Consider the following 12237-nt stretch of genomic DNA (forward strand, 5'->3'; position numbering starts at 1 on the left):
ATCACTTTGATATTGGCTGTCATCTTTAGGAGTGCAGTCAAGGGTCTTGAAATATCTGGAAATTTCAATTCCAAATACTGCAGCTGGAAGGGAGGGAAATGTAATCCACTTGGTAGCTTCCATCTATGCTGTCTTACTTGCTGATTCATTGGGTGGGTCACTTATCAGTGTCCTCATAGAGAGAGCCTTTAAAGGACAAACACAATTATCCTACAAATCTTTATAATAGTAGTTAATGACAAAAGTTGGCTGCTTATTGGTGATTGAGTCCCTTCTAGGGATTTCATTGTATCAGTTCCTTTCACACCTCTGGACGTTAGTGGAAGATCTGCTGTGTGAGAGAAATGTTTCCACAGCTGCTTTGTGATATTGGTTCAATCCCTTTTTCATTGCTTTAATACTATATTGTTAGCACTAGCTTTTCTTTATAGGTTCTTCTAAAAACTAAATTAACGTTAGTTATTTTGTTTTGTTGTTCTAGCCTTTTGCATCGGAATGTCCAAGACAGCAGATTGGCCCAAAGAAGCCACCATCAATGATCGAGCAGATCATCATAGCTAATTGGCCTATATTATGTAAATCAGATTAGGTGACGGTCCCTTCTGGTTATAAAACATAAAAATCAAAGTAATCGTCCCCTTTGTGATAAGCCATAATAGTCTAGTGTTTTGGATCTGCTTAAAGATCACCACCAGCCTTAAAAATATCAGTTGCTGCTAAATTCCCTTCTGTCTTTTCAAACAGAGTCATCAGCTTGAGATGTAAATCCAAGGAAGCATGTCTGATCTTGTTTTCCCCAGGAATTGAAATTGGGGGGGGGGGGTGTTTGAATTTATGGGAGGTGTGTGTGTCAGGGATGATGAGGGGTGAGTCCATGAGGGTGAAGCTGGGCTGTATGGCACCATAGTAAAAACTGAAAATTGTTTCATTACCATTTTATTAGATTTAACTCATGTTTTAAAATCATCACACAAATTAAAGTTGGCTACTCAAGCCTTCTATGAAGCACGACATCTACATCCTTCTTGGTTTCTTGTTATATTTTTGCACAACTCTGTTAATGAACTTCTTGAATGCAATGCGTTCATCTTTGGTGGGTTCTCATGTCCAGTACTTCCAGTCCTTCAGCTGATATGCTCATTAGTTCATTCACATGATCAGGCAGAAGGTGACTTCTTTCTGAATGCAAAATTCTATTCTGTAATGAAAAAGAACGCTCAACTGTAGCTGTTGTGACTGGGAGTAGCAAGAGATGAATTCCTATTTCTTTCATCCCAGGAAACATAGCATAAAGATTGGGTTGAGCCACTAGTGATGATAAAAAAGAAGTTGAAGTCAAATCTTCATTCATTCGTCGTATGATATTCCACTCTGTGTTCAAATTCTCTCTCCTGTCCTGAGCATATGGTAGCCCCATTGTTGGTAGTGCCTCACTCCACCCAACTGTTGGTGTTTTATAGGACAGGGATCTGTAAAAGCGACATAGAGGTTGAGTAGAATCTAGAAGTCACTATTGTAGATTTTTAAGAATCAAGTCTGTGTACTTTTTCAGTTGTCAACAAACACTTCTTGTCCTCTTCACTTAAGGATTCAATATAAATGCCTTCATTAGTCAACTTCTGGACTGAAGTCTTTGCATCTTCCAGTACTTTTTCAATGGATAGCTCTCTGATCCAAATGTAGCTTCTATTGCTGGACAAAGATCTACTATTTTATAGCAGATGCCTGGATGGCATTGTTTAATGACCCAAGTGGTTTCAACAGTAGACTTACAAGAGAGAGAACGAATGTAGTAGTGAAAGTAATTCACCAGCCTCACTACTTAGATCAATCCCATCTTGGTAGATACTTTCCAAAGCCAGTAATAACGGCTGGAGTAATTTTAAGACAACAGCCAACGATCGTTCATGAGAATGCCAGAGGGTTTTCCCAGGCTGGACTAATTTGAACTTCAGTACCAGTGTATCTTCTGTATTTTCCAAGATACTCAGTCTTTTTGGACTCTTGCTGAAAAAAGAATATAATGAAGACATTACATTTATAGCTTTTTTAAAATGTCTTTTGAAGAGTCTGCAGCTTGTACTAGCCGCAGTTGGAATAGATGGCCTCTGCAGTGTGTATAGGAGAGATTAGGGTTACACTTTTCTCTGAGCAAAGCTTGTACTCCACCATGTCTTCCAGAGAAGTTTGCAGCTCCATCAAATGAACAAGCAGCCATCTGTTTGGGGTCCAGTTGACAAGCATTTAACTCTAAGATGTGGGTTGTCACCGATTCTTCTGTAACTTGAACATCTAGAAATGCATCTACTGGCCTACCACTGACATCACGATAATGTACACAGTGCCCTAATACTTATGCCTATTTGCATCAGTGCATTCATCAGCCATGTATGCAAATTTTTTGAATGTGGTGAGAGAGTTCTTCACTTTTTCAATTGTTGAGTCTTTCACTGTTGCACCACATGCTTCTAGCCAGTCAGTTGAGTTTCTTGCAGAAAGATCATGAGCGTTTGCTGGTCTTGTTCGGAACCAGTGTTCAACTTCAGGATGAACAAGTGACAATGCATTTCACATTGGCCTCCAGTTTTTAGTGTGTGATATCTCTTGCTTAAATAGAAAGTATGATGCCACAGACATGTTTGTGTGAATGAACTGCATTTTGTCTCTAGCATTCTTAACAGCCTCATTAACACTCACCAGTATTGTCCTTGGTCAGTGGAGACTCAGAGCTCAGAGGTGCTTTCTCATGAGTTGACCTCCCAGGCGGGGGCAAGAAGGCACCTTTCTCGTTCCTCCAGCTGCTCACTGTTCGCTCTGGCCACGGCTGTTTGTTGTGCCACTGTTCACGTCACCACTCTGTTGCCAATGACCCTGCGCAGTCACCTTCTGCTGCCACCTGCCACTGTGACCTCTGCGAGTTGGTCTCTTGAGGTTCCACCAGCTCTCAGAGATTTCAGCTGAGCTCTCAGTGGGGGAACTTCACTGTTAGTGCAGACTGGGCTGTCTCTTCCACAGAAACACTGTCTGCTTAGACCTGATTATCAGTGATTTTAGCTGTAATGGTCACATAACAAAACAAAAGACAATCTATGGAGTTTAATCAGCTCTGTCTTTAAACAGTGGAGAGGAGCAGGTCAAATCGTACTTGTGACTCAGGGAGACCATCAAGCACAACACCTGATCCCATGCTCTCTCTTGATGCACTCAATCAGCACAGGCTAAGTACAGTTCTACTGCCCTTTACTCATACAATAAGAATAACAATATTTCATTACACCCCACAAAAGTAATTTGTAACCCAACCCCAGCCAAAATCTATCACTTGGGGAACACAGGTCTGTTTTCTGAATACCTAGGTAGATTAAGTGTGACTGTAAATATAATCTGGTCCTGAAGCCTTTTCCCCAGATCATCACTAGCTGTCAAATTAGAGCTCATTTAGACTCTGCTACAAATCATAATTTGAAATTATTAGGTTGGCCAACATCACTGAAATGAATGCACTGACATTGTCATAAAAAACAACAGCTGTATAAGGAAGCTAGTCTATGTTCATACTTTTCAAATTTATTATAATTTTACAGATACACAGTTTCATACACTGTATATGCTTTGAAAGTGTGTATTAATGTTTCAATTGCCATTCAAATGTCCAAACAATCACTAAATTGGCAACACTGCATGTAACTAGTTCACAAAACAGGGTGTGGGGGGGAGGGTGTGTAGAGAAATCCTTGGTTCCACCAAAGCACTTAGCTCCAACAGAACTAGCAAAGCAAGTCAAAATTATGCATCTACTTCTCCCCATTCTTCAGAACTGAGAAATGCCCCCCAAAGCTTTTGATCTTCGTACCTATTCATGTGCTATTCTGTTATTACTGAGATAGCAGTAATTTCTTCAGCTGACTTATGTAATGCAGTTCTTCCTGAAAGTCTCCCATTTGTTGTCTTAAGACACTGTTCATCCAAAGCTGAAACATTTGAGCCTTTAATATTACCCATCTGTGCTAGCACACTTGGATGGAACTCCATGACTAGTTACTGTCCCCTGAGAATCCACTATGTCAACATAAGTCTGGGATCAAGGCTTTTATGTGTGTGTTGACATCCTGACATTTTCCCCCCCTCTGTCTAGTTTTCTGCATTTTAGAAATCAGATCCAACCCCCAGAAGAGCAGGATTGTTCTTTGTGCAAGCAGCTCTTTTTCAAAAAAAAAAAAAAGAGAGAGAGAGATTGGAGGACATTTCAGATATTGGCTACATACTTAGAAGCATAGCAGAAGGTGCAGGATTTTGACGGGTCCATATAGTTTCCATAGGTTTGTTAACCAATATGGTTAAGTCCAAGTTGAGAAGCTACAGAAAATCCATTCCAGAATGAATTTCTGCAACATAAACCTCCTTAAGGCATTGTCTGAACTCTGTCCCAAAGGTACTTTCCACCCCAGAACACCACTTTTAGTGATACCCACTCTCCCCTTGAGAGTTGGGTAATTGAGGCCCTGAGCCTGGAAAACTCCACGGTTTCAGTGCCCAAGACTGTAACTTGGGTACGTGCAGTTCCTTCAACAGAGTTTATGTGAATGATAATCCCCAAATGGCAAATAATTAAGGCATGTTGGTCAAGTATAATCTTAGTTTATGGCTAGAGGTTCTTTCCTCATTGGAGCATCAGATGAGGGTGACCTTTGATGCTACTGAAACATGTATTAGTGAGAGAGGATACAGCAGAGTAAGATACTTTTACTCTTGGGCTTAGAAGCTGTTGTCAGACATGCATGTCTTGAGGTATTTGAATTACAATAAGATGAGCAGGAAAGTCTCATTAGACGAGCTCCTGCCCAACAAAAAAGTTGATAATGAAGCTACATTCACTTCCTTCAGACTTACTTCAAAACCTTCTGTGCTTTCCATGCCTTAGAGTTCAAGGATGCGTGTGTCTAGGTGAGGATGTAGCTCTGATACATGTGCTTCAGTGTTGCCTTTTGAGCTGCATCCATTTGTGATCAGGAATTCTTAAATTGTAGGTTAGTAGCATAGATTGGGAGTTATGCAATTTGTTCATTCCTGAAAGGTCAGGCACCAAATGGTTTGGTGTGTCTGCAGGGGAATCCATGGAGCCAAGTGAAGATGCAGCCTTGACTAGAAGAGGTCAGTTATCTTATGGGCCCCCTTTGCTATGATGCCAATCACATAGTCCTTTATTGTCCCTATAAACAACTGCATCATTATCTCATTTCTTCTAAAGCCTTATCTTAGTCCCTTAGCAGCAGAGAGTGAAACTCTCATTAACTTTAGTGGGAACAGAATTGAGTCCTTTTTATCCAAAGCACTTTATTCCCACTTTAATCCATTTAGCGGCAGTATCAGCTTTCTGCTTACCACCACATGGCAGACACACATTTCCTTTTCCTCCATCTAAACTTGCCTATTCTCATCACATAGCACTTTGCGTCACAAACTATCTCTTTAGTCCTCATAAAATTGACCAGCCGTCCTCCTTGATGTTTTTCCAGGCTTGTTTCCTACATAAGGTTATTTTTTGTTGTGGCAGTTACTTGGGCTTGTAGATTCCGTGAACCACACAGTCTCTAGTGCAAGCTCCAAATCCATCCTCTACTAAATTTTACAGAAATAAGGTGGCTTTCCTTTAATCATCCCATCCGTGTTACCCTCCACATATGCTGCCTCCCCCAGAAGCTCATACTGGTTAGTCCTCTACGCATAAATTAGGTCTCTAAAAGGTCCTTGTGCTACACAAAAAAACTCATTAAAAAGGCCGTCCAGTATTTTCCCTCTTTTGACACCAATACATTACAGCATGTCATCTTGTGTCCGAGAATGAGGTGGGGGGGATGGCTGGCTTGCTGCATTTGGTATGGTTACTCTTTGGAGGAGGTCATTTTAAAGCCCATTCCATTTGAGGTATGTCATTGACAGAAGGCAGCCTCAAAGTGATCTATCTTGTGAGACCTGTAGGTAGGGAAAAATGGGGTTAACTTACATTTTTTTAACTAAATTTTATCCTAGACACTCGTTTGCAGATGAATTTAGTTCTGACCTTGTTTGTTTGGCAAGGTCTGCTTCTGAGCTGCAAGCTCCAGCACCTTGTTGTCTGGTCTTCTCTTAGGTTGCTTGTTGCGCTGTATGCATAGATTTCATTTGTGCTGCTCATTCTTTGGACTACCTTAGGACCTGGGCTGCTCCTACTGAAATGAATGGGAGTTTTCAAAATTAAGTTAGTGGGAGCAGGATAGGCCCGCAGTTACTTGCTCTAAGTTGATAATATTTTTGTCAGGGTCATAACTTTTGTTATGTTTGAGTTCCAGTATTTCCGTGGCATACTCCCTCTCCTTGAAACCTGGGAGTAGCTGCAGTCCCCAGGAGTGATCTCCTGACCCCACAGAAGTCAATGGCAAGGGAACCAGGATTTCACCCCAAGAGTAGAGATGTGCATGAGAAGCTCACCATTAAAAGATTAGGTAGGCTGCTTACTTGAAGCTAATACAATAACTTTGATCCAGACTTCTGTGCGCACCTCCCCTTGAAAAATGGGCGTTGCCATATCTTACTAGTGGGACAGAGAGATTGAGGTTCTGAGGTAGCATAGAGGGGTGTCTACACAGCAAAGAAAAACCCATAGTGCTGAGTCACAGAGCCCAACTCACTTTTCTTGGGCTGTGGGAATAAAAATAGCAGAGTGAATGTTCGGGCTTAGGCTGGAGCCTGGGCTCCGAAATCCTTCCCCCTCACTGGGTTTCAGAGCGCAGGCTCCAGCCTGCGTGGGAATGTCTACACTGCTGTTTTTAGCCCCACAGCTCAAGCCCGATTCAGTTGACTTCGGCTCTGAGACGGTGCTGTGGGTTTTTTCTTTGCAGGGTAGGGACCATAGATACAGAGTGTATTAAGTTTGCTCCCTCTGGTGGAGAGTTCTAGAAATGTTGACCTGGGGCCGGACACTGTGCATCTTGTGTGCTGGAAGGCTGATAACTAGAACCCTGCCAAATTCACAGCCATGAAAAACGCATCACGGACCATGAAATCTGGTCTCACCTTATGAAATCTGGTCTTTTGTGCACTTTTACCCTATATTGGACAGATTTCATGGGGGAGACCAGCATTTCTCAAATTGAGAGTCCTGACCCAAAAGGGAGTTGTGAGGGGGGCGGGGGGGTTGCAGTATTGCCACCCTTACTTCTGCACTGCCCTCAGAGCTGGCTGGCTGGAGAACAGCGGCTATTAGCCAGGTGTCCAGCTCTGAAGGCAGTGGCCTGCCAGCAGCAGCACAGAAGTAAGGGTGGCAGCACCATACCATGCCATTCATGCAGGAGCAGCAGCAGTGCAGAAATAAAGATAGCAATACCACAGCCCCCTCCCTACAATAACCTTGTGACCCCCCACACACACAATTCCTTTTGGGGTCAGGACTCCCACAATTACAACACCGTCACATTTCAGATTTAAATAGCTGAAATCATGAAATTTACAAATTTTAAAATCCTACGTCTGTGAAATTGACCAAAATGGACTGTGAATTTGGTAGGGCCCTACTGATAACCCTACCAGTGCTCCTCTTTTTTTCTCTTTGTTCTTGTTTATTGCAATATCTTGCATGCTCTGTGAAACATAGCTGGCAAGATGAATTTCATGTTTATGAGCCTATACATTGTCCTTTGCTGACCACATCTTTCTCAGTTGGCACCTAGAATTCTACACCCTTCTTATGGGTGGATGGAGCCAGGTGATTGCTGATTCCCTACTGCTGTAGGAAACAGGATTGATGGGATGTGAGGGGGGTCAGCAGACATGGAAAGCATTCTCGTTTTGAAAACATTGTTCAATTGAATTATCATTTTACAAGGACGGGACCTTCCTGTTTTCGGAAGGGATGTGCCTCAGGTTCCTGCATCATAAATTAATCTTTTTCACCTAGCCTACCCTGTGGTGCTTCCAGTTAGGAGTCTGTCTTTATACTTCTCTTTTGCTGCCATTTATGAGCACGCCTCTTGACTTTCTTGGGACCACATAATGGTGGAAAAGTTCCCTAATCTGCAAGTTTGTTCCACTGCAGATGAACATCATGTTTGCTAAAAGGAGGTTGCACGGTCTAGTGGATTGGGCACATCACTGACTCTTTTGGTCTTGGGTGAATCACTTAATCTGTGCCTCAGTTTCCAGATCTGTAAATATAGATATTGCCCTGCATCAAGCCATGTGGTGAGGATTAAGATAATGTTTGCACAGTGCTTTGAACAAGTACTACTCGGAGGGGCGGGAAGGGGAGAGTGCTAAATGTTACTTAGTCTGTTCAGCTAGTCGGGTGACATTGATTGGTGTCAGCATATTTCTTGGTGATTTAGAATCCATACTGCAAAACATCCAGTAGCTATTATGGGTTTGTGAAGTGTACTCGGAAATGCTGGAACAATACAGTGTAAATGGATCAAAAATCAAGCAATCACACTAGAAGAGAAAAGTAAAAACCAATGAGTCCCATTAGTTCAAACTCTAGGGGCAGTAGTGGTGTGGAGTTTAAAGCATACGGTTATATGGAACTTCCCTTCTTCAAGCCCCATTTTATTGACTTAGAGGACACTTTCACATTTCCCAGTACATCTGACCAAGCAAAGGACCCAAGAGAGCAACATAGCAATCTTCAGACCAACCAGATCTTGTATTCTTCTCTGTTCTGCCTTTGATTCCAATTACTGTTAAAAGAAATGTTACTGAGACAGAAAAGTCATTTTTCTAAATGCACAATAGGCCAAATTCATCTCTTCTATAACACACCATGGAGATTAACATTACAGCAGGGATGGATTTGGCCCAGCCAGATAACTGTGACCTCCAAGAACATTTGCAGACTCTCCCATTTAGCTGTAAAGATGAAAGCCAAAGAATGGACGATAGAAGCTGATCTTCATGGTGGTTTTAAAGTCACAGTCATGGTTTCAACTTCCACACAGACTTAATGGTAATAGATCATGTAGAGAACTTCCTTTGGGATAATAGTATTCTAGCAAGCAACTCATAGCACTCACTGTGGTTATGTTCAGAAAAGTTTCCATTTAACCCTCTCCTCGAAACAGGAAGTTTCTGAAGCCCCTCCCCCCCTCAATTTTTTTTTGGGTGTAAGTTTCCAAACTTAATTTCTCCCTACTAGTGGCATGGTGGTCAGTTGGTTGTTTTAGGGGTATTTGTTTTTTGGAAATTTTTGAGAAAAATCCCTCCAACTCTTCTGAAGTGATGTGAGGGTGCAAAAATATACACGTATTGCCTTGTAAAAAGAAACATTTGAACCACACTTTAACAGGGTTGCAGCAAAAGCACCTCAAGTTTGAAAGTAAGCATGGGCATAGTCTCACTGAGGAGTAGCGCCTTTGCTGAGTCTGGTCTAAAAATTGCTTCCTCTTCCCAAAGTGTTTGAAAAATTATTTCCAAGCATGTTCCATCAACAACTGTTTTCGTAAAACTTTGCACCTCCTCTGATAAACATTCTCTCCGCCTAACTTGACCAAGTGATCATCGTAAGGTAGGTTAAATATTGAACTTTAGCTATGTGCTAGTGTCCCGTTATAAAATGACACACCATCTCCAGGGGTTTAGTTTTGTGTTGATATTTTTACACTAAAAATACGTTGCTTAAGCAGATCTCGTTAACAGCAGGATGATAGAAATGCATATAATTTAGCATATTACACAAACACTTTGCCAATATTGAGTTTAAACTAACCCATTTAGAGATTAAATAAAATATTTTTATAAGCAGGTATAAGAATGGCAGTAGTGGGTCAGACCAATGGTCTATCTAGCGCAATATCCTGTCTTCTGACAGTAGCCACTGCCAGATGCTTCAGAGGGAGTGAACAGAACAGGGCAATTTATTGAGTGATCCATCCCATCATCCAGTCCCAGCAATCAAAAGTATGCAAAGAGCAATATGAGCACCAAGTTATCTATATTCTAGCATGGCTTGTTTGAAGGGAAAGAGAAACCCTATTGTCCCATACTTACTATTTTAGTGATTGAAACACAAGTGAGTGAGTTTTACAAGATATTTCTAACCATTTAAGTGCTGAATACAACTGCTTGAGAAATGTCAATGACCAATAAACATTTTCCATCTTTTTCCAGCCAGCTCTGAATAGTAGTAAACTTAATTATAAGCTGAACGAGGGCCTTCCTTGTATTTTCAGACCTCTAAGTCAAGTGACAATCAAACTTTGGCATAGTTAGAAAACAAAGGAATGGATGTGTATCTGGACCATAAAATTTACAATAGCCAGTATGATTCCCCTAGGGCCTCAGTGCTTTGTTCTCAATATTTGAAGCATCTGACAAAAATACTTGTTTTATTTTTAAAAACCTAGCTGACGTGAGGCTAGTACTGTCCTCCACAGAATGTAAATTTGCTATTCTTTCCAAAAACCAGTGATGCATATAGAGCCAATGGGAGTTTTTCTATTGTCTTGGAAGGGAAATAGAAGTGGGTTCTTACTAATACAGCATAAATATTTCTCCCTACGTACAGAGCCATCTCTCCGATTTGTGAGTCAAGTTTGTGCTGTTACAATTTTACCAATTGGGTACAATCTGCATGTTAGAATCTGTTTTAGACTGTACTAGATTATGGGTTTCCTGTAGCAATTTGTGCTTTAAGATGGGAAACATACACAGTCCCTTATGTGTCAGCATAATGCTCTCTTACTATTCTGGAGATGCAGTTTGGAAATTAAATGTGTATCTGCTGACAAAAGTATTTTTCTAAGGTGTATCTAACAATGTGAGTTTATTTGTGATTGTTGAAGTGTTCATGAGGTTTTTTTTTCCTGAGCTCCTCTGAACATTTAATTTCTTGTGCTGTAACTACACAGGTGCTATAGCCACTTGCTACTTTGAGAAAAAGAACAGCACACAATTGATTGGTGCTGACTCATAAAAGCCCGTCTTTGAAACAAAACACAGCTGCTGACTCCATCTGTTTATAACATGGGGATAGTGCTGCAAAGATGTTGCATTTTTCATTATTTAAAAATAATTTTGTTTGTGGATATCTGTATTAACTTGTTTAAAACATACAAATAAATTTTATGAAATTTTATTGAGACCTAGTAGGTTTTTTTACTACTCTGCATCTGTCAACCCAAGTTTAAAGTCAGAAATACATTAAAGACCAGGGCTGGCTCCCGGTTTTCTGCTGCCCCCAAGTGGTGGTGATAGGGGGAGGCATTGGCAGCATGCACCGCTCCATTCTTTGGAGGCAGGTCCTTCACTTCCTCTTCGGCAGCAGCTCAAAGAGGAAGAGAGGGACTCGTCGCCGAATTTCCACCTAAGATCTGGCTGTGCCACCCCTTTGTATTGGCTACACCAGGCACCTACTTCTTTAGCTGGTGCCCGGAACTGGCCCTGGGTAAGACAGGACCTGCCAAAGTGGTGACTGGTCTGATATTTACTAGCAGTGCTGTCCTGGTCAGCTCTAGTTCTATTCTGGTTATTTCAATTCCCCCCCTATTTCAGCTTGCAACCATCATAAGAGTCCAGCAGTGATTTATAGCATTCTGCTTGCAGAAGGATCCCATGTAGTTTTTTTAACAAGACACTTATCTGTACTAATACAGTACTGACAGCTTGATAGCACAGCCAAGTGTATTAAGGCTGTCGAGCTTGGGAAAAGTAGTCATTAAGAGCACACTGAAGGGAAAAGGTACATTACCTAAATGCAGTTCAAGTGATCAAGAATATATCACTTTCACATAACTCACGTGGACTTCCAGTATGTCAATTAGTTTTACCTTTTTTTTAAAAGGTCCCATGAGACAAGCTAGCTTTAATTGAGGCAGAGGGGTTTCCTACAGTAATGGTGGATCAGCCTGCACTGTTTCATTTTTGGCAGCCCTCTGCCCAACATTCGCTTTAGAGAAAATGGCTAGTGACAAAATGCTTTTATGGTGGAGACTTTTCCTATAGTAAAAGGGAGAGTGGATTTGCCATTTAAAGTTTGGCTAATGACATACCCCCATGTCTGATGCATCATTTTTTAAGCACTTTTTTTTTAAAGGTGTTTTCATTCACATCAACCACAGCGCTGTTAAGGACAGTCTATGCTTAGGCCACCCTCCTCAAGGTCAGGTCCTGCAAGTTTTATAGTAGGAGTTCCAGTCTCTGTTCTTCCGCACACAGAGAAAAACAGCTGCTTTTGTCAGGAACCATTGCACCCTGGACCAGTACAGTTTTCCA

The sequence above is a fragment of the Gopherus evgoodei genome, chromosome 7 (assembly GCF_007399415.2).
Source record: "Gopherus evgoodei ecotype Sinaloan lineage chromosome 7, rGopEvg1_v1.p, whole genome shotgun sequence".
Lineage (NCBI taxonomy): Eukaryota > Metazoa > Chordata > Testudines > Testudinidae > Gopherus > Gopherus evgoodei.